The sequence below is a fragment of the Kogia breviceps genome, chromosome 8 (genome assembly GCF_026419965.1).
Source record: "Kogia breviceps isolate mKogBre1 chromosome 8, mKogBre1 haplotype 1, whole genome shotgun sequence".
NCBI classification, from domain to species: Eukaryota; Metazoa; Chordata; class Mammalia; order Artiodactyla; family Physeteridae; genus Kogia; species Kogia breviceps.
The window spans coordinates 100,650,110-100,677,954 of NC_081317.1; the positions used below are offsets into that span (position 1 = coordinate 100,650,110).

General features: G+C 39.5%; 1 non-coding gene across 1 annotated transcript; it reads left to right on the forward strand.

The window, feature by feature from the left end:
• Positions 1-5,029: 5,029 nt before the first annotated feature.
• On the forward strand, positions 5,030-5,102 carry TRNAG-UCC (transfer RNA glycine (anticodon UCC)). The gene has a single exon. It is a non-coding gene; the product is annotated as a tRNA-Gly (tRNA).
• The last annotated feature ends 22,743 nt before the right edge of the window (positions 5,103-27,845 follow it).

Here is a 27,845-nt window from a genome sequence, read left to right on the forward strand (position 1 = left end):
AAATTTTATTATATTATTTCATGAAACAGATGCAGGGCAGATCATGTAAAACAGTGATTAAAGACACATATAAACAATATGTTTCTAAGAGTGCTTCTTGCATTCAAATTTAAGTTATTTCAAAGAATGGATATGTTCAACACACAATAAATTATGTAAAACTTGTAAATATACATGTAAAACAGGTTTCTAAGAGTTATATATGCATGAGAACTTTGGAACAGTATTTCTTCAAGAAATGTATGTGTTCACTAAGCTAATATGCTTGTAAAATAGTATTAAAGATAAATGTATAATAGCTATTCCTAAGAGAGCTACTTGAATGTGAATTTGAGACCAGTGTTATTGCAAGTTCCCCACACTCTATTAAATGCAAATCAGTGTTTACAGACACATGTAAAAAATATTTCTAAGAGTACTGGTTAAATGCAATTTTGAAAAAAGTATTTCAAGGAATGTATTTTTTGACCACCCTGCTGTCCACTTAAAGCACTGTTAAAGACACATCTATAAAAGTGGTGGGCAGCTAAATGTAAAAGAAACAAACTGGTCTACTTTCTCACATCACGTAGAAAACTATAGTCAAAATGAATTAAAAACTTAAATATAAGACCAGAAACTATAAAACTTCTCCAAGAAAATATAGGCATTTATGCACTTTGACATCAGTCTTAGCAATTGTTTTGGATATGTCTCGTCAGGCAAGGGAAACAAAAGCAAAAATAAACAAATAGAACCACATCCAAGTGGATGTCCAGCTTTTGAACAGTGAAGAAAACTATCAACAAAATGAACAGGCCTCCTACTGAATGGGAGAAGATATTTGCAAATAAAATATCTGATAAGGGGTTAGTATCCAAGATATATGAAGAACTCATATGACTCAACCTCAAAAACAAACAAACAAACAAACAAACAGATAACCTGATGATAAAAATGGGCAAAGGATCTCAATGGATATTTTCCCAAGAAAACATATAGATGGCCAATAGGCACAAGAAGAGATGCTCAACATCACTAATTATCAGGGAAATGCAAATAAAAACACAATGGGATATCACTTCACACATGTTAGAAAGGCTATTGTAAAAAACAAAACAAAACAAAAACAAAAACAAGTAACAAGTATGGACAAGGATGTAGAGAAGAGGGAAACCTCATGCACTGTTGGTGAGAATATAAATCAATGCAGACACTATGGAAAGCACTATGGAGATCCCTCAAAAACTTAAAAAAAGAATTTCCATACTATCCAGAATTTCTACTTCTGCGTATTTATCATAAAGAAATGAAAACACTAATTTGAAATGATATATGAACTCCTATGTTAATTGCAGCATTATTTACAAGAGCCAAAATATGGAATCAACCTAAGTGTCCATCAATAGATGAATGGGAAAAATATATATATAAATATGTATATATATGATTGCTGGACTATTACTCATCCATAAAAAAGAATGAAATACTGCTATTTGTAATACCCAATGGACCTAGAGGGTGTCAAGCTACGTGAAAGATGTCATCTCTGACATCCCACACTTGTCCGCAATGCCAGGTTGCCAGGTCAACCATCCATCCATCCGTGGATCATGAGTCTCCTAGACTTGGGCTTGGTGTCAGGCTTCCTGGTCAACCAGCTCACCATCTTAGGTGTCTGGGCACCTTGGACTTCCTCTCAGGTGCTGGGATTCCAGGTCAACCAGATATCTTTCAAGGGTGTCTAGGACTTGGCCTCTGGCACCAGGCTACCAGCTTGACCAGTTGCCATTCCTGGACATCCCAGACTTGACTATTGATGCTGGGCTGCCAGGATGACCAGATGTTTGTCCGGGAGTCCAGGCTTTGCCTTCTGAACTTGGCTGCTGGATCTACCAGCTGTCCATTCCAAAGTGTCCTGAATTTGCACTGGACTGCTGGTGTGTCCAGCTGTTAATCTTAGGCATCTCTGATTTAGTCTCCAGCATCAGGCTACTGGATTGGCCAGCTGTCCATCATGGGCATCCCAGATTTGTCCACTGTTGTCAAGATGCCTGGTCAATCAACTGTCTGTCCTGGATGTCCCAGGTGTCCTAGACTTGGCTTTCAGTGCCAGGGAACTGGGTTGACCATCTGAATATCCCAGTCATCCTGGATTTTCCTTGATGCCAGATTATTGGGTTGACCATCTGTAGCATCATAGGCTTCATGGATGTCCTGGATATGGCCTCAGCCATCAGGCTGTCAGGTCAACTAGCTTTCATCTGGGGTGTCCTGGACTTAGCCTTGAATGCCAAGCTGTCAATGAAGTCAGCTGTCTGTCCCTGGTGTCCCAGAATTGGCCAATGGTGTCAAGTTTCCAGGTCAACCAGCTATTTGTCCCAAGCATCTCAAGCTTCTTTGCCTTGGCCTTGAGTGCCAGGCTGCAGAGTTACCAGCTGGCCATCCAGGGCATCACAGGCATCCTGAACCTGGCCTTCATTTTCAGGCTGCTAATTCAACCAGCTATTCACCTGGAGTGCCCCAAACTTGCCTTCTAGTGTCAGGCTGCTAAATTGATCAGCTATCTGTCCTGGGCATTCCAGACTTGGCTTCAGTGCCAAGCTACTGGGTTCAAAAGAACATCACATTTAAAGAAGTTTCAAGTGGCTTGTTACAAACATACTCATTACAAATCATTCTAAAACCTTCATTTTATGCCTTACAAAATGGGTATCACTTAGCTTGAATGAACACAAACTTTGGTGAATGCAGCTTGCAAGTACTTTATTGGAAACATGTGTATTACAAGTCTTCTTAGATACTTCATGCATTAAAGAATGGGTAATACTTCCAAACAATGAAAGACATTGGGCTGAATACATCTTGATAGTATCTTGCTAGAAACATCTTCACTAAAAGTCTTATTATACACTGCATGCATCACATAATGAATATCATTTGCAATCACTGAAAGAACTCTGGGTGGAACACTACTTGCAAGTAGATGCATAGAAACATCTTAGTTATGTCTTCCTTAGCACTTCACTACATGCATTCCAGAATAGTGATAATTTCCATTCATGGAAGAACAGTGTGTTGAATCCAGCTTGTAAGTAGCTTGAAATCTTTCACTGCATGTAAACATTATAGGATGGGTATCACTTCCATTCAATGAGAGAACACTATGCTGAACAAAGTTTGAAAGAAGCTTGTTAGAACTTCTTTATTACAAATCTTTTTAAGCAAGTGACTATATGCATTAGAGAATGAGCATCATTTCCATTCTCTGAAAGAATATTGTGCTGAACACAGCTTACAAGTATATTGCCAGAGTGTACTTTACTGCAAATAATGTGAAACCCTTCACTGAATGCATTACAGAATGTCTATAGCTTCCATTCAATGAAAGAACACTCTCCTGAGCAAAGGGTAAAAGTAACTTTTAAGGAGCACCTTTATTACATGTGCTCCTTGTTACACACTTTCCTACATGGATTACAATATGGGTATCACTTCCATTCACTGAAATAACACTGTGTTGAATGCAGCTTGCAAATGGATTTTGATAATCAATTTTATTAAAAGTGCTCTTAAAATCTTTACTCCATATATTAGAGTATGTGTCACTTCTATTCATTGAAATAACATTGCTGAAGGCAGCTTGCAATAGCTTTCAGAAACATCTTAGTGCAAGTGTTCTTAAACACCTCACCACATACATTAAAGAATGGGTATCACTTCCACTGTCTGTAATGAAAGTGTAGTAAACACAGCTTGCAAACAAGCTTCTTAGAATCCTCCTTGTAAAAAATGATTTTAAACACTTCTCTACATCCACAGGAGAATGTGCATCACTTCCATTCACTAAAATGACACTATGCTTAATGCAGCATGAAATTAGCTAAAAATAAATTTTTAGTGAAACTTTTCTTAAATTTTTCACTACACGCATTACATATTCAGTATCAGTACATTCCCTGAAATGACACTGTATTAAACCCACGTGCAAGTAGGTACTTAAAAAAATCTTTATAGGAATATTCTTAAGCACTTTAATATGTACATTACAGAATGGGTATCATTTCCATTCACTGAAATAACACTGTTGAACACAGCATGCAGGTAGCTTGTTAGAATTTCCTTTATTAAAGTGTCCTTAAACATGTCATTTCATGCATTAAACTTGGGAATCTCTCTCCTCCTTTCACTGAAATGACACAATTCTGAATTCAGCTTGCATGTAGTTTCTTAGCAACCCTTCATATCAAGTGTTCTTAAACACTGTGCTAAAGGTAGCTTATAACACTTCACTACAGGCATTACAGAATCGGTATCACTTTTATTCACTAAAATAACTCTGTGACCAATGTACCTTATAAGCACTTGTTTGAAATATCTTTACTCCAAATGTTCTTAAACACTTCACTACATGCATTTCAGAAAGTGTGTCACTTCCATTACCTGAGAGATCACAGACAAGTGTGCAGTTTGTAATTGGCTTGTTAGAAACATTTTTATTGCAAGTGTTTTGAATCCTTTTACATACATTACAAAATGGGCATTACTTCCATTTATTGAAATAACACAGAAACACAGCTTTTAAGTAGCTTATTAGAACATCTTCATTACAAATGTTCTGAAGCACTTAAATACATGCATTGCAGAATGGGTATCACTTCCATTCACGGAAATAACACTGTGCTGAAAACATCCTGCAAGAAGGTGTTTAGAAATATCTTTGGTATGTGATTATATTCACATCGCTATGTGTATTAGATAACAGATATAAGTTCCCTTCACTGAAATACCACTGTTCTGGAAAATATCAAGTAGCTTGTAAGAAACATCTTTATAAAAAGTGTTCTTAAAATTTCACTACATGCATCATAGAATGATAGTATTTTCATTCACTAAAATAACACTGTGTTAAGAGCTTGTTAAATATGCATTCATAGAATAATATTTACAAGTGTCCTATAGTAACCACAATGCATTGCTGAATGTTATCACATTTATTTACTCATATACACTGAGCTACATGCATCCTGAAAGTAGCTGTTTAGGGAATTCCCTGGTGGTCCAGTGGTGAGGACTCTGCGCTTCCACTGCAGGGGGCCCAGGTTCAATCCCTGGTCGGGGAACTGAGATCCCACAAGCCCCATGGAATGGCAAAAAACCAAAAAGTAGTTGTTTAAAACATCATTATTAAAGCTTTTGACAAAATTCAACAACCATTTATGATAAAAACTCTCCAGAAAGTGGGCATAGAGAAACTACCTCAACATAATAAAAGCCATATACGACAAACCCAAAGCAAACATAATTCTCAATGGTGAAAAACTGAAAGCATTTCCTCTAAGATCAGGAATAAGACAAGGATGTCCACTATTATTCAACATAAAATATTGGAAGTCCTAGCCACAGCACTCAGAGAAGAAAAAGAAATAAAAGGAATACAAATCAGAAAAGAAGTACAACTGTCACTGTTTGCCAATGGCATGATACTATACATAGAAAATCCTAAAGATGCCATCAGAAAACTACTAGAACTAATCAATGTATTTTGTAAGGTTGCAGGATACAAAATTAATGCACAGAAATCTCTTGCATTCCTATACACTAATGATGAAAAATCTGAATGAGAAGTGAAGGATACACTCACATTTACCATTGCAACAAAAAGAATAAAATACCTGGGAATAAACCTACCTAAGGAGACAAAAGACCCGTATGAAGAAAAGTATAAGACACTGATGACAGGAATTAAAGATTATACAAACAGATGGAGAGATAGACCATGCTCTTTTGTTGGAAGAACCACCATCGTGAAAATGACTATACTACCCAAAGCAATCTACAGATTCAATGCAATCCCTATCAGACTACCACTGGCATTTTTCACAGAACTAGAACAAAAAAATTCACAATTTGTATGGAAACACAAAAGACCCCAAAGAGCCAAAGCAATCTTGAGAAAGAAAAACAGAGCTGGAGGAATCAGGCTCCCTGACTTCAGACTATACTACAAAGCTACAGTAATTAAGACAGTATAGTACTGGCACAAAAACAAAAATATAGATCAATGGAACAGCATAGAAAGCCCAGAGATAAATCGACACACATATGGTCACCTTATCTTTGATAAAATAGGCAAGAATATACAATGGGGAAAAGACAACCTCTTCAATAAGTGGTGCTGGGAAAACTGGACAGCTACATGGAAAAGAATGAAATTAGAACACTCCCTAACACCATACACAAAAATAAACTCAAAATGGATTAAAGACCTAAATGTGAAGCCAGACACTATAAACCTCTTAGAGGAAAACATAGGCAGAACACTCTGACATAAATCGCAGCAAGATCCTTTTTGACCCACCTCCTAGAGGAATGGAAATAAAAACAAAAATAAACAAATGGAACTGAATGAAACTTAAAAGCTTTTGCACAGCAAAGGAAAGCATAAACAAGATGAAAAGACAATCCTCAGAATGGGAGAAAATATTTGCACATGAAGAAACTGACAAAGGATTAATCTCCAAAATATACAAGCAGCTCACACAGTTCAATATCAAAAAAACCAAACAACCCAATCCAAAAGTGGGCAGAAGACTTAAATAGACATTTCTCCAAAGATATACAGATTGCCAGCAAATACATGAAAGGATGCTCAACATCACTAAACATTAAAGAAAAGCATATCAAAACTACAATGAAATATCACCTCACACTGGTCAGAATGGTCATCATCAAAAAATCTACAAACAAGAAATGCTGGAGAGGGTGTGGAGAAAAGGGAACTCTCTTGCACTGTTGGTGGGAATGTAAATTGATACAGCCACTAGGGAGAACAGTATGGAGGTTCCTTAAAAAACTAAAAATAGAACTACCATATGACCCAGCAATCCCACTGCTGGGCATATACCCTCAGAAAACCATAATTCAAAAAGAGTCATATACTACAATGTTTATTACAGCTCAATTTGTAATAGCCCAGACATGGAAGCAACCTAAGTGTCAATAGACAGATGAATCAATAAAGAAGTTGTGGCACATATATACAATGGAATATTACTCGGCCATAAAAATTGAAATTGAGTTATTTGTAGTGAGGTGGATGGATGGACCTACAGACTGTCGTATAGAGTGAAGTAAGTCAGAAAGAGAAAAATAAATACCATATGCTATCACATATATGTGGAATCTAAAAAAAAAAAAAGGTTCTGAAGAACCTAGGGGCAGGACAGGAATAAAGATGCAGATGTAGAGAATGGACTTGAGGACATGGGGAGGGGGAAGGGTAAGTTGGGACGAAGTGAGAGAGTGGCATTGACATATATAACTACCAAATGTAAAACAGATAGCTAATGGGAAGCAGCTGCATAGCACAGGGAGGTCAGCTTAGTGCTTTGTGTCTACCTAGAGGGGTGGAATAGAGAGGGTGGGAGGGAGAGGCAAGAGGTAGAAGACATGGGGATATATGTATAACTGATTCACTTTGTTATAAAGCAGAAACTAATACACCATTGTAAAGCAATTATATTCCAATAAAGTTGTTTAAAAAAGAGAAAACAATACAATTCAAATGGATCAAAAATAATAAAATAAATTGGAATAAATGTATCCAAGGAAGGGAAAGACTGAAAACTATAAGAGATTGATTTTTAAAAAATCAAAGAAGACACAAATAAAGGAAAGGTATTTCATTGTCATGGATTGGAAGAATTAATACTGTTAATAGATCCGGACTCTCCAAAGAAACCTACAGATTCAATGTAATCCGTATCAAAATTCCAATGGCATTCTTCACAGAACTAGAACAAAGAATCCTAAAATTTGCATGGACCACAAAAGACCCCAAATAGCCAAAGCAATCTTGAGAAACAACAAAGCTGGATTCTTCACATTTCCTAAATTGGAACTATATTAGAAAAGCTATAGAAAAAAAGAATGCTGTTGACAAACAGACACATGGATCAATGCAACTGAAGATAGAGTCCAAAAATAAACTCACAAATATAAGGTCAATTAATTCACAACAAAAGTGTCAAGAATATACAACGGAGAAAGAACTGTCTCTTCAATAAATAGGGTTGAGAAATGTGGACAGCTGTATGCAAAATAATGAAACTGGACCCCTAATTTATACCATACACAAAAATCAACTGAATGGAATAAAGACTTGAAAATAAGACCTGAGACTGTGTAACTCTGAGAAGAAATATAGGAGGGTAAACTCCATGATATTAGTTCTGGCAATAAGGTTTTTTTTGGATTTGACACCCAAAGCAAAGGCAACAAAAGCAAAAATAAACAACTGGGACCAAATCGAACTAAGAAGCTTCTTGACAGCAAAGGAAACCATCAATATATTGAAAAGGTAACCTATAGAATGTGAGAAAATCTTTGAAATCATATATGTGATAGGGCTAATTATGAAAATATACAGAGAACTCGAATAATAGAAAAAACATTTTGATTAAAAAGTTAGCAGAGGATATGAATAGAGATTTTTCCAAAGAAGACATTCAAATGGCCAACAGACACGTGAAAAAGTGCTCAAGATCACTAATTGTGGGAGAAATGCAAATCAAATTCCCAGTAAGATATCACCTCATGCATATTAGAATGTATATAAAAAAGACAAGAGAGAACAAGAGTTGGTGAGGATGTGGAGAAAAGTGAACCCTTGTGCACTGTCGTTTGGAAAATAAAATGGTGCAACTACTAAGGTAAACAGTATGGACATTTCTCAATAAATTAAAAATAGAACGACCTAATGAACCAGCATTCCACTTATGGATATTCATCAGAAGGAAACAAAATCAATATCTCAAATAGAAACCTGTACACATGCACATCCCCATGTTCACTGAAGCATTATATTCTAGATGCACCACAATGATTTCATCTCACTAGTAGTTGGTCTGTTCATATTTTCTATTTTTCATGATACATAATTGGTAGGTTGTAAGCTTATAGGTATTTAGTTTTTCTATATTGTCTAATTTCTTGGCAAATAATTCATTCATAGTAGTTTCTTATGATCCCTAGTGTTTCTAATACATCAGTATTTGGAACTAATTTTTATGGTAATACACTGTTCTTTTTCCCATATACAACTGGCTTTATGAGGAATATCTTTTATACGCTTCTTTAAATAATGTATTCCATGAACTAGAATTTGGTGAATACATTATGTCAGTGAAATGTCACTCTGCTCTTTCATATGTATAAATAACTTTCTGAGAAACATCTCTTATACCTGTGCGCTTACATAGTATACAGCAAATATCAAAGCGTGGTGAAAATATCTTTAGTGAGCTAATATTCTCATTTATATATTCAGCTAGCAGTCTTTAAAATTTATTTTACACAGGTATTTTTACATAGCATATTCCAACAACAGTGTGTTGAACACGTTTTCACTGGAAAAAACCCTATCATTTTATACATTTACATATAAAACTAGCCTTTTAGAATAATCTTTTATACATGTGGTTTTCAAAATGTATTCCATGCCCGTTCTTCCAGTAATCACATTCTTCCACTTAACTCTGACTCATTCAGTAGTACAAATACAGTAGAAGCAACCTTCATATATGTGTCTTTTTTGGGGTTTTTTTTTTTTGGCTGCACTGGGTCTTCGTTGCTGCATGAGGGCTTTCTCCAGTTGTGGCAAGTGGGAGCTACTCTTCGTTGCAGTGTGTGGGCTTCTCATTGCAGTGGCTTCTCTTGTGGAGCACAGGCTCTAGGTGCACAGGCTCATTAGTTGTAGCTCATGTGCTTAGTTGCTCCATGGCATCTTCCCGGACCAGGGCTCGAACCCGCGTCCCCTGTTTTGGCAGGCAGATTCTTAACCACTGCGCCACCAGGGAAGCCCTGTATATGTGTCTTAATTAGAGTAACGTTAGCACCACAGTCTGGTCATTCTTTCCTTCACGAAATAACTCTGCCATATTCATATATACAATGAGTATTCTTTGAAACAATTTTATATGTGAGTTTTATCATAATATATTACATTAAGAATAGTGGTAAACACTTTCTATCACTGAATTTATATCACCTTTATACACATAAACACTAGTATTCAAAGAAGCATGGTTTTCAATCCTACCTTTACATAATGTTTTCCATGTAGCACGTTGTGGTGAATTGTTCATTCAGTAAAATAACACTATCCTTATTCACATACACAATTAACATTCTGTAAAACATGTACATTTTTCTTTATAGTGAATTCTATGCATCACAGATTACTGAACACAGTCTGTCATTCAAATAACACTACAGAAATGCAACAAAATTCTAACTGTTAGGAATGTCTTTTATACATATTACTTTACAGGGTATATGATATATTGTACTTGGTGAACAGATTCTTTCACTGAAATAACACTGTACTTATTTACATATACAACTAGCGTTCTTGAAACATTTTTCATACATGTGACTTTTCATAGTGTATTCAATGAATCACAGTATTGTAATCATATTAATTCACTAAAATAACAGAAATCTTATTCATGTATACAATAAGCATTCTATATGTTTCATGAACGTTTTTACATACATTATGCTATGTACTCCAGTATGGTGATTAAAACTTTTCACTCTAATAACACTGTCCTTATTTCAATTACACAACTAGCTTTATTAGGAAAAAGGCTATACAAGTAACTTCACAAAATGTTTTCATGCTCCACAGAATGTTGAACTCAGTCTTGTACTAGAATTACACTGTCATTTTTACAAGTACAACTGGCTTATTTATAATCATCTTTTATACGTGTGTCTTAGAAACTTTTGTTTTCCACGAGCCACAGTGTGATGAACTAATTAATTCACTGAGAGAAGGTAATCTTTATTTGCACATACCACTGGCATTCTGTTTAACATATTTTATATATGTGCTTTTACACAGTGTGTTGTGTCTGGTCTGGGATTTTCCGTTGGGAGGCATTGGGAGGCATTTGATTACTAATTCAATCCCCTGACTCTTTCTTGGTCTGTTCAGACTTGCTATTTCTCCCTGGTTCCATTGGGTAGGTTCCATGACTGTAGGAAATTATCTTTTAGGTTATCTAATTTGTTGTTGTATAATCATTGATAGTAGTCTCTTATAATCCTATGTATCCTGTAGTGTTACTTATTATTTCTCTTCTTTCATTTCTTTAAGTCTTCTTTCCTTTTTTCTTAGCCAAACTAACATTTTTTTCTATTTAAAAAATCTCTTAAAAAAAATCAGCTCTTGGGCTTCCCTGGTGGCACAGTGGTTGAGAGTCCACCTGCCGGTGCAGGGGACACGGGTTCGTGCCCCGGTCCGGGAAGATCCCAAATGCCGTGGAGGGGCTGGGCCCGTGAGCCACGGCTGCTGAGCCTGTGCGTCCGGAGCCTGTGCTCCGCAACGGGAGAGGCCACAACAGTGAGAGGCCTGCGTACCACAAAATAAAATTAAATTAAATTAAAAAATCAGCTCTTAGTTTCATTGATCTTTTCTATTGTTCTCCTGAACTCTATTTTATTTATTTTCACTCTGACCTTGATTATGTCCTTCCTTCTGCTACTTTGGTTTAAGTTGCTTTTCTTTTCTTAACATGTAAAGTTTGGTTGTTTACTTGCAGTCTTTCTAACTTCTTAATATATGCATTTATTGCTAAAAACTTCCCTGTCAGAACTGCTATAGTAGCTCCCATAAGGTTTGGTAAGTTGTGTTCTATTTTTTATTTCAAACATTCTTGGATTTTTCTTTTGAGATATATATATATATATATATATACATATGTTATTCAGGAGTGTGGTGTTTAATTTTTACAATATGTAGATTTTCCAGCTTTCCTCAAGTAGTTGATTTCTAATTTCATACCACTGTGGTCAGAAAAATATTACTTGGTGTTGTTACCGAGCCAAACATGGGTCCACTTGCACAATGCCCAGTAAAGGCAATCTACTAACACTGAGAGCATGGTGAAGGCAAGTACACTGTTCACTGCATGGTGCCCAATACGGGGCCAAGAAAGGAGAATGGGCAGCTCATGATCAACAGAGATTCAACTCTACCAGGCCTGGAATGAGCCTGAATTGTTTTGCTAATATATCTGCATGGCAGTGAACTCTGAACAAGTAGTGAAAAATACTAATTAATAGTTTTGCTTGGGGTCCATGCAATATCAGGGTATATTGTACCAACTCATAAACATTGTGTATTGAAAACAGTAGGACAGATAATTGCACTTGGTTTTGGTGAGACCCCTGAAGGCCTCTGCTGTTGAGGGTCAATATATAGCAGTAATATGCCTGAATGATTAGCAAAATATTAAAATAATATATCTCAGCTAACATTCCATTTAGGGCTCCCTGATTTCAAGGGGTCTTTGCAAATGTTGGTGGTTTCTGATCTAAGACAAAGTATATTCTGTCACAGCACTTACAGAGGTAGGATAATTAGAGCCAAAATGTGACCTCTACAAACCCCTTGCTATGACACAGGTTTCAATGTGATTCATATCATTACTTAGATGTGTCACTACATTGTATACTTTTCCTTCAATAAACTGTAGATTTGTAAGTATAGTCATTGTGTGTCCTGTGTAACTTCTTTAGCAATTGAACCCATGTTACATGACACATTTAGTGCAGTTACCTATCAAAAACAAAACACAAAACACACACATACAAGGAGAAGAAAAAAAAAGATCAGTCTTTTACATATGATGATAAATTTACCCTCTCTGCTGCTCTTCAATTTCCTCTTGTGGATACAGGTATGCATCTGTTATGACATTACTACAGCCTGAACAAGTATCTTTCTCATTTTTTATCTGGCATATCTGCTGTAACAAAATACCTCAGTTGTCATTTTTCTAAAAATGTTATTTTATTTCAAACTCATTTTTGCAGTATAATTCCCTTGATATAGAATTCTGGGTTATCTTTTTGTGATGAGAAGGATGTCATCCACATGGCTATTTCCAATGTGTAATACATCTTTATATTCCCTCTGAAAACTTCCTTACATTAAAAAATCATCTCCGTTGTAATATGTTGTGTCAACTCCGCCTACTGATACCTTTGTCCTCTGCCAGGAATGCCTGGGCAAGTGCATTTACTGTATTGACTCAAAGTGAACCCCACAGACATTTCCCACCATCACGACTAGGGAAAGTGTTATGACTGAGCCAGCCCTTGTGGTTCTCATTATGACTATAGGACACAACTCAACAAGAAACCATCAGGGAATTTTTAAGAACAAGATTTATTACTCTCAGGTCCTTGAGAGTACATGGCACACATGGGACCACTCAGTGAAGTTGTGGGGAGAGAGGGGGGAATGCACACCTGGGGCTCTCCATTTGCTAGGATTAGATGGGTGGGGTGTCTATGGTTTCGTGGGTTCACAATTTTTGGGTGAATTTAAAGCATAGGTGTGAGAATTAGGGTATGGGAAAGAAGAAGTGACCCAAGGGGTTGGTTATAAGGTTACCCAGAACTTTCTAGAAGGGAAATTTTATGAGTGGGGCAGTCTGGTTCCTTCTTTAGTACTTTTGCTAATAGCTGTGTCACACAGTTGTCAATACCTTTATTTGAGATGTATGTCTTTGAAATTGATGCCAGGGCAATCAAAAGCTTAATGTCAGGCACTTACACTACAATCCACCCTAATATACCTAGGCATCAGATTTAATGGTGAGGACATTAACAGCCTGGGTAGTAGATGTATTAAAGCTCAGGGGTAGGTACCAAGAAAGTATGTATTTGATTTTGGTTATGATAACAAATCCTATAATTACACAAAAAATGGTCTGAAATACAGTCAGTAGCCATTGTCCCAAACTTGAAATGTCCAGCCATGAAAATACGTCAGTGATCTTGGAGGCCTAGGGAATCTATTCAAAGATTTTGGTAATATTACAAAACATTTTAACATCTTGGGCCATCTGATGTAAGGAAGTTTGAACTTGTCCTGAGCTAGTGATGACCATCCAGCACGTGGTCCCAGGGAGCGCACAAACTGCTCTTTCCTTGGCAAGAAGATAATCTAGGGCCAGGAGGTTATCTGAAACCACTGGAGCAAGAGACTCTTGGGACTGTTGCACAAGGCATAGGGTTTAACGGAGGCTTTGTATTTGTAAAGACGGCTAATAGTTGTATTTTGGCCCCAACTACCCAATTTTGGGTGGCCAGGGCCACTGCACTGGTGCCTAGTTCAGTCAGTTCCAGCAGAACGGACATGCCCAGGACTAAAGAAATGAAAATGGCTTTTTGTCAGTGGTAGACAAACAGATTAGGAAACTGAGGGATTTTGAATCCCAAGGTTTATACCTCCAGAGGCAGGACAAGGGAGACAATGGTGCACTTAGTATGTAGCCCAGGGGAAGTTGATCAGAAGGCTGGGGAAGAGAGTAATATACTAGGTGAGATTCTTACACTGTGGGCCTACAGTGGAAGCAAAAGGTGGCCGTTCTTACAGTAAAATATTCATTGGGGCCTTCAGTGAGAAAGCCAGGAACTTGTGCCCATTCATGTCTATCTGTGCTGAGTCCCAGTGGTGTGGTTCAAGGGGTATGTTGACCAAGATTTGTTTGTGTCTGGGCACAGAATCACCAAGGAGGCTTAAAGCCTACCTCAAAATGACCCTTTGAGGAGCTACTGGAGTAGAAAATGGATGAGGCATGTAAGTGAAGGGTGGCCAGGGAAAGGACATTTTTTTTTTTTTTTTTTTTTTGCGGTACGCGGGCCTCTCACTGCTGTGGCCTCTCCCGTTGCGGAGCACAGGCTCCAGACGCACAGGCTCAGCTCAGTGGCTAGTGGCCTAGCCACTCCGCGGTATGTGGGATCTTCCCGGACCGGGGCACGAACCCGTGTCTCCTGCATCAGCAGGCGGACTCTCAACCACTGCGCCACCAGGGAAGTCCAGGACATCATTTTTTTTAAGTGGAGTTGACTGAAATTGAATATGTCAGCAGGGTAAGCGTTTAAGGTAGAGTAAAAGTGATTGGAGGCCGAACGACAGGCCTAGCTATTTCTGACTTCAAAGTATGGGCAGCCCTCTCAGCCTATTGGATATAAATGTTGGTGGTGTTTGCTAAGCATCTTGCCAGTGTTGTGGAAAGTATAGGAGGAAGTGTAGTGGATGAGGTTATGAGAGTGTCAGCAGTAGGGGATGGTGGTGGCCCACAGACATCATGGTTGGGAATTCCCATGTAAGCACAGAAAATTGGAAGGTCAAGGGGAGCAGGTGAATGCAAGGAGTCGAAATGGGTAGTTTTTCTTGGCAAGAAAACTGTCTGCTTCTGAATGCACATTTTCAGCCACCACAATAGGGAAGATAGGAGGCAAGGCTGCCCTGCAGTTGACAGAGGATGTACTCACAGTCTGACAAGCATGTTGGTATTAGGAAGGGTCAGCAGGCAAACACCAGGCAAATTCAGGGAAGTAATATTCCAGTGGGTCCCCTGATTCTATTAAGGCAACACAAACACTTAGATTCAATTGCAGTGTTTCAGAGACTTTAGAGTGAGCTCGGGAGTGCAGTAATCTGGGCAAGTGTCAAGGTCTCTGACATGGTGATATGCCCCTGGTGTGTCCTCTCTACTGTATGGGGTATAGTCATCTCCAGCAATGAACTCTTGGGCTGGGGCAAAGTCATTTGAGGTGACGTCCTCTCCAAATCTTTGACCCTCCCATGTGGCTGTCCAGTTGGGGTTGGTCATGGGCTGGGGATAGACTAGCCTGTTACAGGAGGCTTTCCTGATATCTGCCCTTCATAGTTGGTGCCTCCTGCTAGTGGAACAAATTATTAACACCTCTCTGGCGTCATCAGGGACACATTTAGGAAACAACAGGTGGCTGCCCTTTCAACCCCAGCAGAGCTCATCCAAGGCACATAAAGATTCTGGGCACATTCACATCCCAGGGTAAGGAAGATCCGGATGTTATTTAGGCATCCTTGGGACTGACCCATGAGGCTGACGGACAAATCATGGGAGCACAGTCCCTGTAACCAGGTGAGTTTTGTGTATGGTCACTCACAGGGCCAATTAGTTTGTGACAATACTTGATATATAGAATTGGTGGGTGAGTATCACTTAGACATCACCTCCAGAGGGCCAATTTCCTGTGAAGGGATTCAATCCCTTTGCTCTCAGATTTGGTGTCATGCTAGCCTAGGCCCTTCAAACACAGCTCTCTAACATTTCCCATTTTTCCACCCTGTGGTGCAGTTGTGGGCTGGAGCAGTATTATTCCAACATTGCCCTTGTGTGATGGGTAGGCCCAAGGGGATCTACCAGTAACTCAATTCTCAGGACTGCACAAAGTGGTAAGAATAGCTATAGCCATACGGAGTACCAACATTTGATGAGCTTCGATAGGGTTCCTTCTGGCTGAGCTATTTGAATATTGATTAACAGTTGACAAGAAAGCCTTGAGTTACCTCTTATAGCGTGGGAAAGTCACATTCTTCTGTAAGTAGGAAAGGCTTTTGATGTCAAGCTTAGCCCTTCTTGAAGATACAGTTTCCATTTTGCCAAGGATGCCTCAGTGGCTGTGCTGAGCTTCTGCTGGCACACATCTCTAACCCAGGGCATTATAGAAACTTGGGAATGGAGTAGTCTTGGGTGTGGGCCGTTTAGGGCCTCAGTTTCTAAAAGAGTCCAGTAGAATGCCAAGAGTTGGCACTCAAGGGCAATGTATCAGGATGCCACTGATATACTAGATTTTAACTTTTATGCCAAAAACCCAGAAGAAACCAGGTAGACAGGTTTGGTGCAGAGGATCCAGGAGGAGTAGTCAGGCTATACTTGGAATGTGGAGTCAGGTGGCACTAAAGGTAAGGCTTGTTGGACTTTCTGTTGGGCAGTTTCCAAAACACAGTATTGGGCCTCATTCTAATGGAAGGTGGCAAATTTACATGTGGTTGACAGGGCAAATAAATAGTGGAGAGATGAGGGATGTGTTGCCACCAGAACCTGAAAAGGTCTATTATTTGCTGTGCCTGTCTGAGCGTAGTGGGTGATTCAATAGTGAGCAATGGATGTTTGGCAGTTGGGGGAATCTCTCAGCCCTTAAAGTCCCAGGTGATGCTCAGAAACGTAAAGATAACCCAGGGCATTAGGTGTCCTGAGGGGCATTTGCCCAGCCACGTTGGTGTAGGTGGTGTGGAAGGGTGTGCAACTCTGCCCAGATCATTCCCTCAGAGGGACACCTCAGCATAACGCCATCAAAATAATGCCTCAAAAGTGCAATTTTCCAATTGCATTTATCTAAATCCCAGGAGCACAGGTCCGTGCAATTGCAGTATTGTTTAAATATGCCATTGGGAGCCATATCTATGTGTTTCACCCCTTCAAAAGTGAAAGCAAATTGGATCTGGGATTCCTTTGAGATGGGAACAGATATATTAGCTAGGTCAGTGATGGCAAAGGACACTCCTTGGGTCCTTTGTATCTCCACAATCTTTCTATAATACTAGATATTGGGAAAACTGAGAACTGAGGCTTAGCTAGTCCATGGTGAGGCACCACTCATCAGTGGCTAGCTTAAGTACCAGATAAACACTGCTATTGAAAGGGGAGGTTGGGGGCTTCATGACTGCCATTTCTGTGCCCTGTTTAAGTCAGTATTGGGGGTGCTCACCATCTTGACCTGAAGAAGAAGAGTCATTGGCAGCCAGCTGGCCACTCCCAGCAGGAAGGCCAGGAAACTGGGCTTCCTCCATGTGGCATAGATTCATGTAAGTACATCCATGCCAATAAAGAAAGAACCAAGGGGGCCACCATAAGAGGAAGCCATTTGATGTGAGTGATCCCAACAGTTACATCTGAATGGATTTGACGGTTTTCCCAGCAATTCCCTGTAAGTAGTAGGGCTCCCACACTGGGAATTTAGAGGGACTGCCTGGAATGACAGTGATATTGGTTCTAACAGGGCCAAAAGAATATTTTTATTGTCCCAATTGTCCACCAGAGTGGTGTAAGAGTGATCGTCCCCAGGAGGTGGAAAAAGCCCTCAGGAGCCACCAATTTTCCAGGATAGGGGCTTAGAGGGCTGAAAGTTCTGGAGGTTAGGGAAGAACACAGAGGGAGCATTAAGGACTGAGGGGGCTTTGTGGCAAGAGGATGGATGGTAGAAAGGGGCTGTAGTGGGAGAATGCTAGTTTCATAAACTGAAATTTAGAGACTGGCTGTTCAGAGATCAAGTGGTCGTGATTTCTGAGGTTTCATAACACCCAGTAAAGGTTTGCTATGTATTCCCTTGCGGGGTAAAATTAGGATGGGAATTTATTGGGGAGGAAATAGGGAACCTTTTTCATCGAGGGAAGTTTGCTTGAGGGAGGCCCCTCCAGGACAGTAGGGGAAGAGGAGCATAAGCCTCAAGTATTTGGGTGTCTGGGTGCAAATCTCTCCTCCATGTCTAAAAACCAGGTTCATGTCCTCCAGTGCCTTTTGAATGGTTTTATCAGTCCTCATAAAATGGAATAGTGCCACTCTGTAATTAGGGGGAGTGCCTTGTAAAAATCCGCTGGACTCAGGGTCAAATGGGCCCTCTTCAGGGTTAGAAATAGAGAGGCGTTCATTTGAGTCACTGTAGTCATAGAAATGGTAAACCCATCGGGTCATGCCAACTTTGTGCAGCACAAGATGGGCCTCATCTAATGTTTTCCATTCACTGAACTTAGCAGTAATCACCATGATGAAAGGTGGGCATGGTGCCAGGCAATAAATACCCAGGTGAGGAGAGGGAGGGCTCTGGTGAGAATATCAGAGGTTCTTGCCTTCTCTTGTCCTCCCCTCCTCATCACTAGAGGCCTTCATAACCTCATCTGCTTTTTCCTTGGTGGCAGGGGTATCTCATGAGGCGTGTTTTTTGGTTCGGCCCTCATTCAGGGAAAGCCAAGAGGGCTTAGGTTGTGGTATCTCAGAGGAAATGAGCACACAGCACAGATGGATCTTTATGGTCTTTAAGAGATACTGGCTAGTTGGTACATTTCAGCAGCTGAGAGTAACAATCCAGAGCCCATTCCAAAATCCCGCAACAGTCAATCAGCTCCCTTCTCTCCCCTCTTCTGCACCAAATTTTTAAGCTTTCAATTTAAGATATAATTGCAGATCTCAGTTGGACTTTCTGAGTTTTCTCCTGTTACCTGAACCTTATGTGTTGGTATTGGAAATTTTGTGGAGGACTTCTCGTAAGGCCTCTTAGTAAGTGGCTGCCTCCCCTTCCTGGGTGTCCCAGTGAAGCACCCAAGAATTAGGGTCTGCCTCCACTAGTGTCTTACACACAGGGTCCTCGGAAAAAGCCCCGAGGCACTGGACAGTAATAACACAGCCCTGGCCTGCTGGCATGCTGTGCTACCAAGCCACGCCCAGGAAGTTCCTATAGGGATTTTACATTTATGGAGGAGTTACTGAATCTCCTCCGGAGTTTCAGAAGGCACTGGCACAAGATGCTCAGAACACTTACAGTTGTCCATTAAGTTTTTGTGCAACACTGTGTTAGGGACTGGACCCACTGTTTTGTCACAGGGCCCAGCAGTAAGGCCAGGTAAGAATCATGTGATTGGAGGTACATGAAACAAGTCACTTGGTTTATTGCACATAATTAGCACACATCACAGATGGGTCAAAATAGTTAACGTTCAAAGGGGATAACGAAACACACCAAGGAGAAGTCTAAGAAAGAAATGTGTCAGCACCAGCAGCCATCTCTCTGGTCCAGCAACGGGTTTTGAGACAAGCATGAGTGGGCAGTTGCCCTCTGCTCCCACAGAGGCTCCAGCAGCATCAGTCGGGAACAGCTCTCAGCAGGGTGGAGTCGGTCCTCCAGCAAAGTGCCTTCAAGTTGCTGGGTTCAGTGGTCTCATTTGAAGGAGCCTGCCAGTAGAGTATAGTAGTTACATCCAGGGGGTCGTGTATCTTATGAGTTGCTCCCTCTGTTTCAGTGAAGTCTTTCCTTGGATGTCGTCAAATTCCCTATCTGAACTTTTTTTTTTAAATTCAAGTATAGTTGATTTACAATGTTGTATTAGTTTCTGGTGTACAGCGAAGTGATTCAGTGATACATATACATATACATATACACATATTCTTTTCCATTATGGTTTACTACAGGGTAATGAATATAGTTCCCTGTGCTATACAGTAGGACCTTGTTGTTTATCCATTCTATAGATAATAGTTTGCATCTGCTAATCCCAAACTCCCAATCCATCCCTCCCCCACAGCAACCACATGTCTGTTTTCTATATCTGTGAGTCAGTGTCTTTTTCGTAGATATGTTCATTTGTGTCTTATTTTACATTCCATATAGAAGTGATATCATATGGTATTTTTTTTGTGTGTGTGGTACACGGGCCTCTCACTGCTGTGGCCTCTCCCGTTGCGGAGCACAGGCTCCGGACGCGCAGGCTTAGCGGCCATGGCTCACGGGCCCAGCCGCTCCGCGGCATGTGGGATCTTCCCGGACCCGGGCATGAACCCGTGTCCCCTGCATCCGCAGGCGGACTCTCAACCACTGCGCCACCAGGGAAGCCCATCATATGGTATTTGTCTTCCTCTTTCTGACTTCACTTAGTATGATCACCTCCAGGTCCATCTATGTTGTTGAAAATGGCATTATTTCATTCTTCTTTATGGCTGAGTAGTATTCATTGTGTAGTGTGTATATATATATATATACACTACATCTTCTTTATCTATTCATCTGTCGATGGATATTTAGGTTGTTTCCATGTCCTAGCTATTATAAATAGAGCTGCTATGAATATAGGGGTACATGTATCTCTTCAAATTAATTTCGTCCTGATATATGCCCAGTAGTGGGATTGCTGGCTCATATGGCAAATCTATATTTAGTTTTCCAAGGACCCTCCGTACTGTTTTCATAGTGGCTGCACCAATTTTCACCCACTGTGTAGGAGGGCTGCACTTTCTCCACACTCCCTCCAGCATTTGTTACTTGCAGACTTTTTAAATGATGGCTATTCTGAGTGGTGTGAAGTGGTACCTCATTTTACTTTTGACTTGCATTTATCTGATAATTAGGGATGATGAGCATCTTTTCATGTGCCTTTTGGCCATCTGTATGTCTTCATTGGAGAAATGTCTATTTAGGTCTTCTGTCCACTTTTCGATTGGGTTTTGTTGTTATTGAGTTATATGAGCTGTTTGTATATTTTGGAAATTAAACCCCTGTTAGTTGCATCATCTGCAAATATTTCCTCCCAGTCTATAGGTTGTCTTTTTGTTTTGTTTATGGTTTCCTTTGTTGTGCAAAAGCTTCTAAGTTTGATTAGGTCCCATTTGTTTATTTTTCCTTTTATTTCTCTTGCCTTGGTAGACTGACCTATTAAAACATTGTCACGATTTATGTCAGAGAAACTTTTGCCTATGTTCTCTCCAGGAGGTTTATGGTGTCAAATCTTACAGTTAAGTCTTTAAGCCATTTTGAGTTTATTTTTGTGTATGGTGTAAGGGTGTGTTCTAACTTCACGGATTTACACGCAGCTGGGCAGCTTTCCCAGCACGACTTGCTAAAGAGACTGTCTTTCCTCCACTGTATATTCTTGCCTCCTTCGTTGAAGATTAATTGACCCTATGTGTGTGGGTTAATTTCTAGGCTCTCTGTTCCATTGATCCACGTCTGTTTCTGTACCTAAAGTAACACTCAATTCATCATACCAAGACATCTACAGTCACATACCAAACATTTCAAAACAACCAATACGTAAGTTTACATTAGCCACTATGACTCCACTTAAAATTATTTAACATAGCTTAAGTCCTATAATTTCACACAAGATGGATCATGATACAAAAGAAATCAAATCATAACACATGATATCCCATCAGGCTGGGGGACAAAGAGTGATGGCAGGGGGTGAGGCAGCCACTGAGAGAAAGCAAGTCTTGGTCGATTTTCTTGGTGCTGTTAGTTTCTGTCGCAAGAATATCTCACTCATCTAGGTTAGGACACAATAGTCCTGGAAGCACCTACTCCCTCAGTGGATGCAGGGAGAAGTTTTCCTTCACCTTACCTATGGGAATATCCTTTCCTTGTGCCTTTGACCAGAGCTCCACCTTGGGCAGTGATAATAGCCTTATGATTCAATCCACCTTCTTCAGCTCTCCTTGGCAAGAGGTGTGGAGGACTCTTGAGTATATGAACAGTTAATTAGGTCTTTATAATTACTGGTCTAATTGTTTTAATAGATCATACAGCCTTGATCATGCAGCTCTGGGAAGACTGTTGAATTATTATGGCAGTTGTGATACTTGGGGATGGGTACTGCTGGCAACACATGGTAGAGATAATACACAAAAACAGACAGCAGTGTCATGGACCTCCAGCAAATGGCTGCTTCCTTTCCAAAGGGTGTTACCCAGATAGGTTAGCCAATCACTAAGCCAGTCACAGCTAAAGGGCATTCCCCTTGGTTAATTGCAAGTACAACCATGTAATCCTGCTGGTGTTGGTCTCATTCTACTGATAGTGAGGTTATTGAGTAGGAATCCCTGAGGCACTCACCTAGGATGTACTATTGGTACCACAGACATTTCTCCTACCAGAGCCAATGCTATGGCTAGACCAATGCTTGTGGTTATTATGATCACAGGATGCACCTGAGCAAGAAATCATCAGGAAGTTCAGAAGAACAAGAGGTCCTGGAGGGTACAGGGCACACCTGAGGGCCACAGAGTGCGTTAGATATACAGGCAGGGAGCATGGACATGGAGCTCTGCCTTTATTACGGTCTGGGGTTGGTTGCGTGTCTGTGCTTTTGAGGTTTCACTTTTTCTTGGCAAATTTAAAGTATAAGAGCAGGAATTAGGGTGCAGAAAGGGAGAAGCAGGGTCATTCAAAAGGATAGTTACCTAGGTTGTACAGGGCTTTCTAAAAGGGGAACTTCATGGGTTGAGGTTGCCTGGTCCCTCATCTACTTAATTTGCTAATATCTGTGTTACACAGCTGGCAATATGTTTATTTGAAATGTATGTCTCTGAATGGATCCCTCACTAATCAAAAAGTTTTTCCACTCTGTTCTACAAGTTTATTAATTTTGATCTGATTTCTTTATAATACATTGGCAAATCACATCCTTGTGTGAGTTTTGGTAGACTGTCTTTTATGAAGTTATATTTCATGAAACTGGTTCATTTCACCTAAGGTATACAAATTGGGGGCATATAGTTATTCGTAATATTCCTTCATTTTCCTTTTAATATCTATGTATTTAGTAGTGATGGTCCCTCTTTGACTTCTGGTACTAGTAATTTACGTCTTCTCTCTTTCCTCGCTTAGCCTGGCTCAAGGTTTATTGATTGTCTTGATCTCTTCAAACAACCAGCTTTGGATTTTGTTGATTTTTCCCTACAGTCATTCTCTACTCAATTTAACTGATATCTGCTCTATTTTTTATTTCTTTTATCCAGCTTGATTTAGGTCTGAACTGTTGTTCTAGGTCTAGTTTCATAAGGTGAAAACATATACCTATTTTTCATACTCCTGATGTGTTTTCAATGAAATACCTACCTAGAACTGACTGCAAATCTTAACTCTGTAATCCATATATTGTCTGACTTTGTGATTAGTATGATGGAGTCCCACATAGTGTACTCTGACTTTTCCAGGTTTGGTAAATAACACAACGTTTGAAAACATGGACTTGTTACCAGACTGCATGTGCAGATGTCTCAGGTTTCCTGTGGGACACTGGGTAGGACACAAACTCTGTACCACTGTATGTTTATCTGAAAAATGTGTATAATATATTATCAACCTCATAGGGCTATTATGAAGTATGAAGACGTTCATCTATTGGATTGGCCAACAGGTTCTTTCAGCTTTTTCTGTAAGATGGCTCTAGTAGAACTTAGCTGTCTTTAACATCATTTGAAACAATTTTGTTAGGCTGTATGTGACAGCTGTCATATCACCCTGCATTTAAAAAAAGATTTATCAAAGTTGGTGAATTTTTGTGCAGCCATTTTAATATTGAAGACGGATTTTTAAAAAGCAACATTTTCAGCATGTTATGCTTTATTATTTTGAGAAAGGTAAAAATGCAACTGAAATGCAAAAAAAGATTTGTGCACTGTATGGAGAAGGTGCTGTGACTGATCGACCATATCAAAAGTGGTTTGCGAAGTTTTGTGCTGGAGATTTCTTGCAGGAGGATGCTCCACAGTTGGGTAGAACAGTTGAAGTTGATAGCCATCAAATCAAGACATTGACTGAGAACAATCAACATTATACCACACGGGAGATAGCTGACATACTCAAAATATCCAAATCAAGCATTGAAAATCATTTGCACCAGCTTCGTATGTTCATTGCTTTGATGTTTGGGTTCCACATAAGTTAAGCGAGAAAAACCTTCTTGACCATATTTCCTCATGCGATTCTCTACTTACACGTAATGAAAACGTTCTGTTTTTAAAACAAATTGTGACAAGCGATGAAAAGTGGATACTGTACAATAATGTGGAATGGAAGAGATCATGGGGCAAGAGAAATGAACCACCAACAACCACACCAAAGGCCAGTCTTCATCCAAAGAAGTTGATGTGTATATGGTGGGATTGGAAGGGAGTCCTCTATTATGAGCTCCATCTGGAAAAACAAACGATTAATTCCAAGAAGTACTGCTCCCAATTAGACCAACTGAAAGCAGCACTCAATGAAAAGCACCCAGAATTAGTCAACAGAAAACACATAATCTTCCATCAGGATAATGCAAGACTACGTGTTTCTTTGATGACCAGGCAAAAACTGTTACAGCTTGGCTGGGAAGTTCTGATTCATCTTCTGTATTCACCAGACATTGCACCTTTGGATTTCCATTTATTTTAGTCTTTACAAAATTCTCTTAATGAAAAAATTTCAATTCCCTGGAATACTGTAAAAGGCACCTGGAACAGTTCTTTGCTCAAAAAGATAAAAAGTTTTGGGAAGATGAAATTATGAAGTTGCTTGAAAAATGGCAAAAGGTAGTGGAACAAAAGGATGAATATGTTGTTCAATAAAGTTCTTGGTGAAAATGAAAAATGTGTCTTTTACTTTTACTTAAAACCGAAGGCACTTTTTGGCCAACCCAATATATAAAGAGAGTGGAAATACACCATTGTGTTTTACAAGTGTTAGGTGGTGATGGTGGTGTTACTATCATCAAATTTACATGGAAGATAAGATAGTACGTTTTAACAGATTCAGTTCATTGGCTGTCCAGGATCCAATCCCTGCTTATTCCTCGAAGGCAGACAAACATCTGCCCCAGAAGATATAGAGTTAAGGCCTATTAGCTGGATTAACCTGGGAACATACATCAAGCCTGTGGGCATCATAGTTTCTCTCCTGGGTTTACTCCAGCCACCTCCAGATGGTCCACTTGCCTCTAATCTTAGCATCTTTAAAACATTTTCTGCAAAACAATCACAATGACCTTTTAAAAAATGCAGGGTCTTTAGACTTCTGGGCTGCTAGTGACAGAGCACTTAGTACCCAACTTGTACTAATTCAGTCAAAAACAACTGTATAAACGAACAAAATATGTCACACAAGTATTTTCAGTCATGCACAACTAGGCAATTGCTTTTTGTTATGGGGGCACATTCTTGATCCATAGAAATTACCTAAACTAAAGATCAGAGAGAGAAATAGGCTGAGAAACAAGTGAACACTGTTATCAGTGACCTGCGAGAAAATAGTAGTGATTGAATGTGTGTGGTTAAGACACAGAAAAATGATAAAATATTTGAAGAAATAATTACTGAATATTTTCAAAATTTGGTGAAGAAATTACGTTTTGTATCCAAGAATCTGAAAATCAAAGCAACATAAATGTGAAGAAAATATGTAGGTACACAACAGAAAAACTTCAAAACCTAAACATAAAGAGAAAAATTTTAAAGCAGCCAGAGGGTTTTCTGAGGCTAACCATTGAGGTGTGGTGGATCATCTACTCATATTAAAAAAGAGAAAACAAATCAACAGCAAAATAACTGATTTAACTGGATAAAGTTGTCTATAAAATATTATTAAGTTTCTGGATATTGCCTGAAGGGCATATCACAAAGTGAAAAACATACATTCAAGAAAATCTAAACTAAGAACAGCCAGAGTCTGAAATATGAATGCACTACTTTCCCCTTTCCTCACCCCACAGATCTTTGCTGTGGGCATGCTAATCTGAGCAAATTCAAACCAGCAAATGGGCTCCATTCCCCCATTTCAGAATTTTGCATTTTTACGGAGGGACAGGACACTGAAATTTCTCAATTCTGCCCGCCCGGGGTTGCAGAAGCTACTTCTTACAGACATGGCAGTGAATATCCCCACCCAGACAGTACACATGGGATGAAAGCTGTACTCCTGGTACAGTATGTCAAGATTATTTGAGTCTAAGCCCAGCAGTATAATCAAAAACTGTGAAGACTGCTCTGGTTTCTACTCCAAAAAGTAAAAAAGTCGGAAACTGTCAGTCCCATCTTTACAACAATGAAGAAAACCTAACAAAATGAACAACACTTCTAAGACACTGAGGTCACTGGGAAAACAAATGCCCCAAGAAAGGTGAATACAGAGAAACACAGCTTGCCAAGAGAAGAAGCTGCTAGAGCCAGAAACTGGTAGGTAAATATAATCAAACTGCTGGAGCTTGAGTATGGACTAGCTTGAGATTTAGAAACTCCCGTGAGCCTATTCTTAGAGGAAATGCCACACATTCATGAGTTTTACCTCAAGGAGCCCCACCAAGTTCTCCTGATGACGGTCAGAGAAAAATCCCCTCGTGTTTCCAGCAGGGAGGGGGAAAAGGAGCCATTTTTAATATATCCAGAGCATACTGTTCTGTGCCTGTTCTTAAGGAAAACTACTTTGAGCTAATCTAACACATGTAGGGGAAGGAAAACACTCAACTTCAAGCCTCCCTGTTTCTCACACCAATGGGAAACAAAAAGCTGAGAAGCACTTGAGAAGGATACATCCCAGGGGCACAGGTCAAGTAAAAGACTGATATGTAATCATAGAATGCTTCCCCTCCCCCCACACCTATCAACTCATCAACAGGATTCTTGCATAAAAGAGGATTACAGCTGAAAGAACTGCAAGATTTAGACTCTGAAGAGGAAATTCTAGGGAAACTCAAAGATAATCAAGAACAGAAAAACAAGCATATTAGACGAAATTGATTTAGACACCTACAGGTATAGCAAACAGTGAACATGCTAGCATAAATCTTACCAAGATAAACATTAACTCTCCCTCTGAAGTCCTATTTATCTTAGTTTCTGTACCCAATAAATCATGTCTGCCTTTCAACAAAAAATTACAATGTATTACAAGAGAAGAAAAAAACACAGTATGAAGAGACAAAGCCAAGAGAAAGAGACTTAGATATGACAGATTTTGGAATTATCAGAGTGGAGTTTAAAAATATGATTAATATGCTAAAACCTCTATTGCAAAAATGGACAAAATGCAAGAACAAATGGACATTAGAAGAACAGAGATCAAAATTCTAGGAAAGAACCTAAGGGAAAAACTAGTAATTAAAAACAGTGCAGCAGAAATGAAAATACCTTTGATGGGCTCCCAAGTAGCCTGGACACAGCAGAGGAACAATAAATGAACTTCAAGATGGAAACATCAGAAATTGAAATACAAGAGGAAAAAACGGAAGAAAAAAAAAGGACAAAACACCTACGGAATGTGAGAACAATTACAAAGGAAGGAATGTACATATAATTAGGATTCCAGAAGAAGAAAAAAGAAACAAATTAGGGCAGCTCCCTGGTGGTCCAGTATTAGGACTCAGCACTTTCTGCCATGGCCTGTGTTCAATCCCTGGTCAGGGAACTAAGATCCTGCAAGCCGCGTGGTTC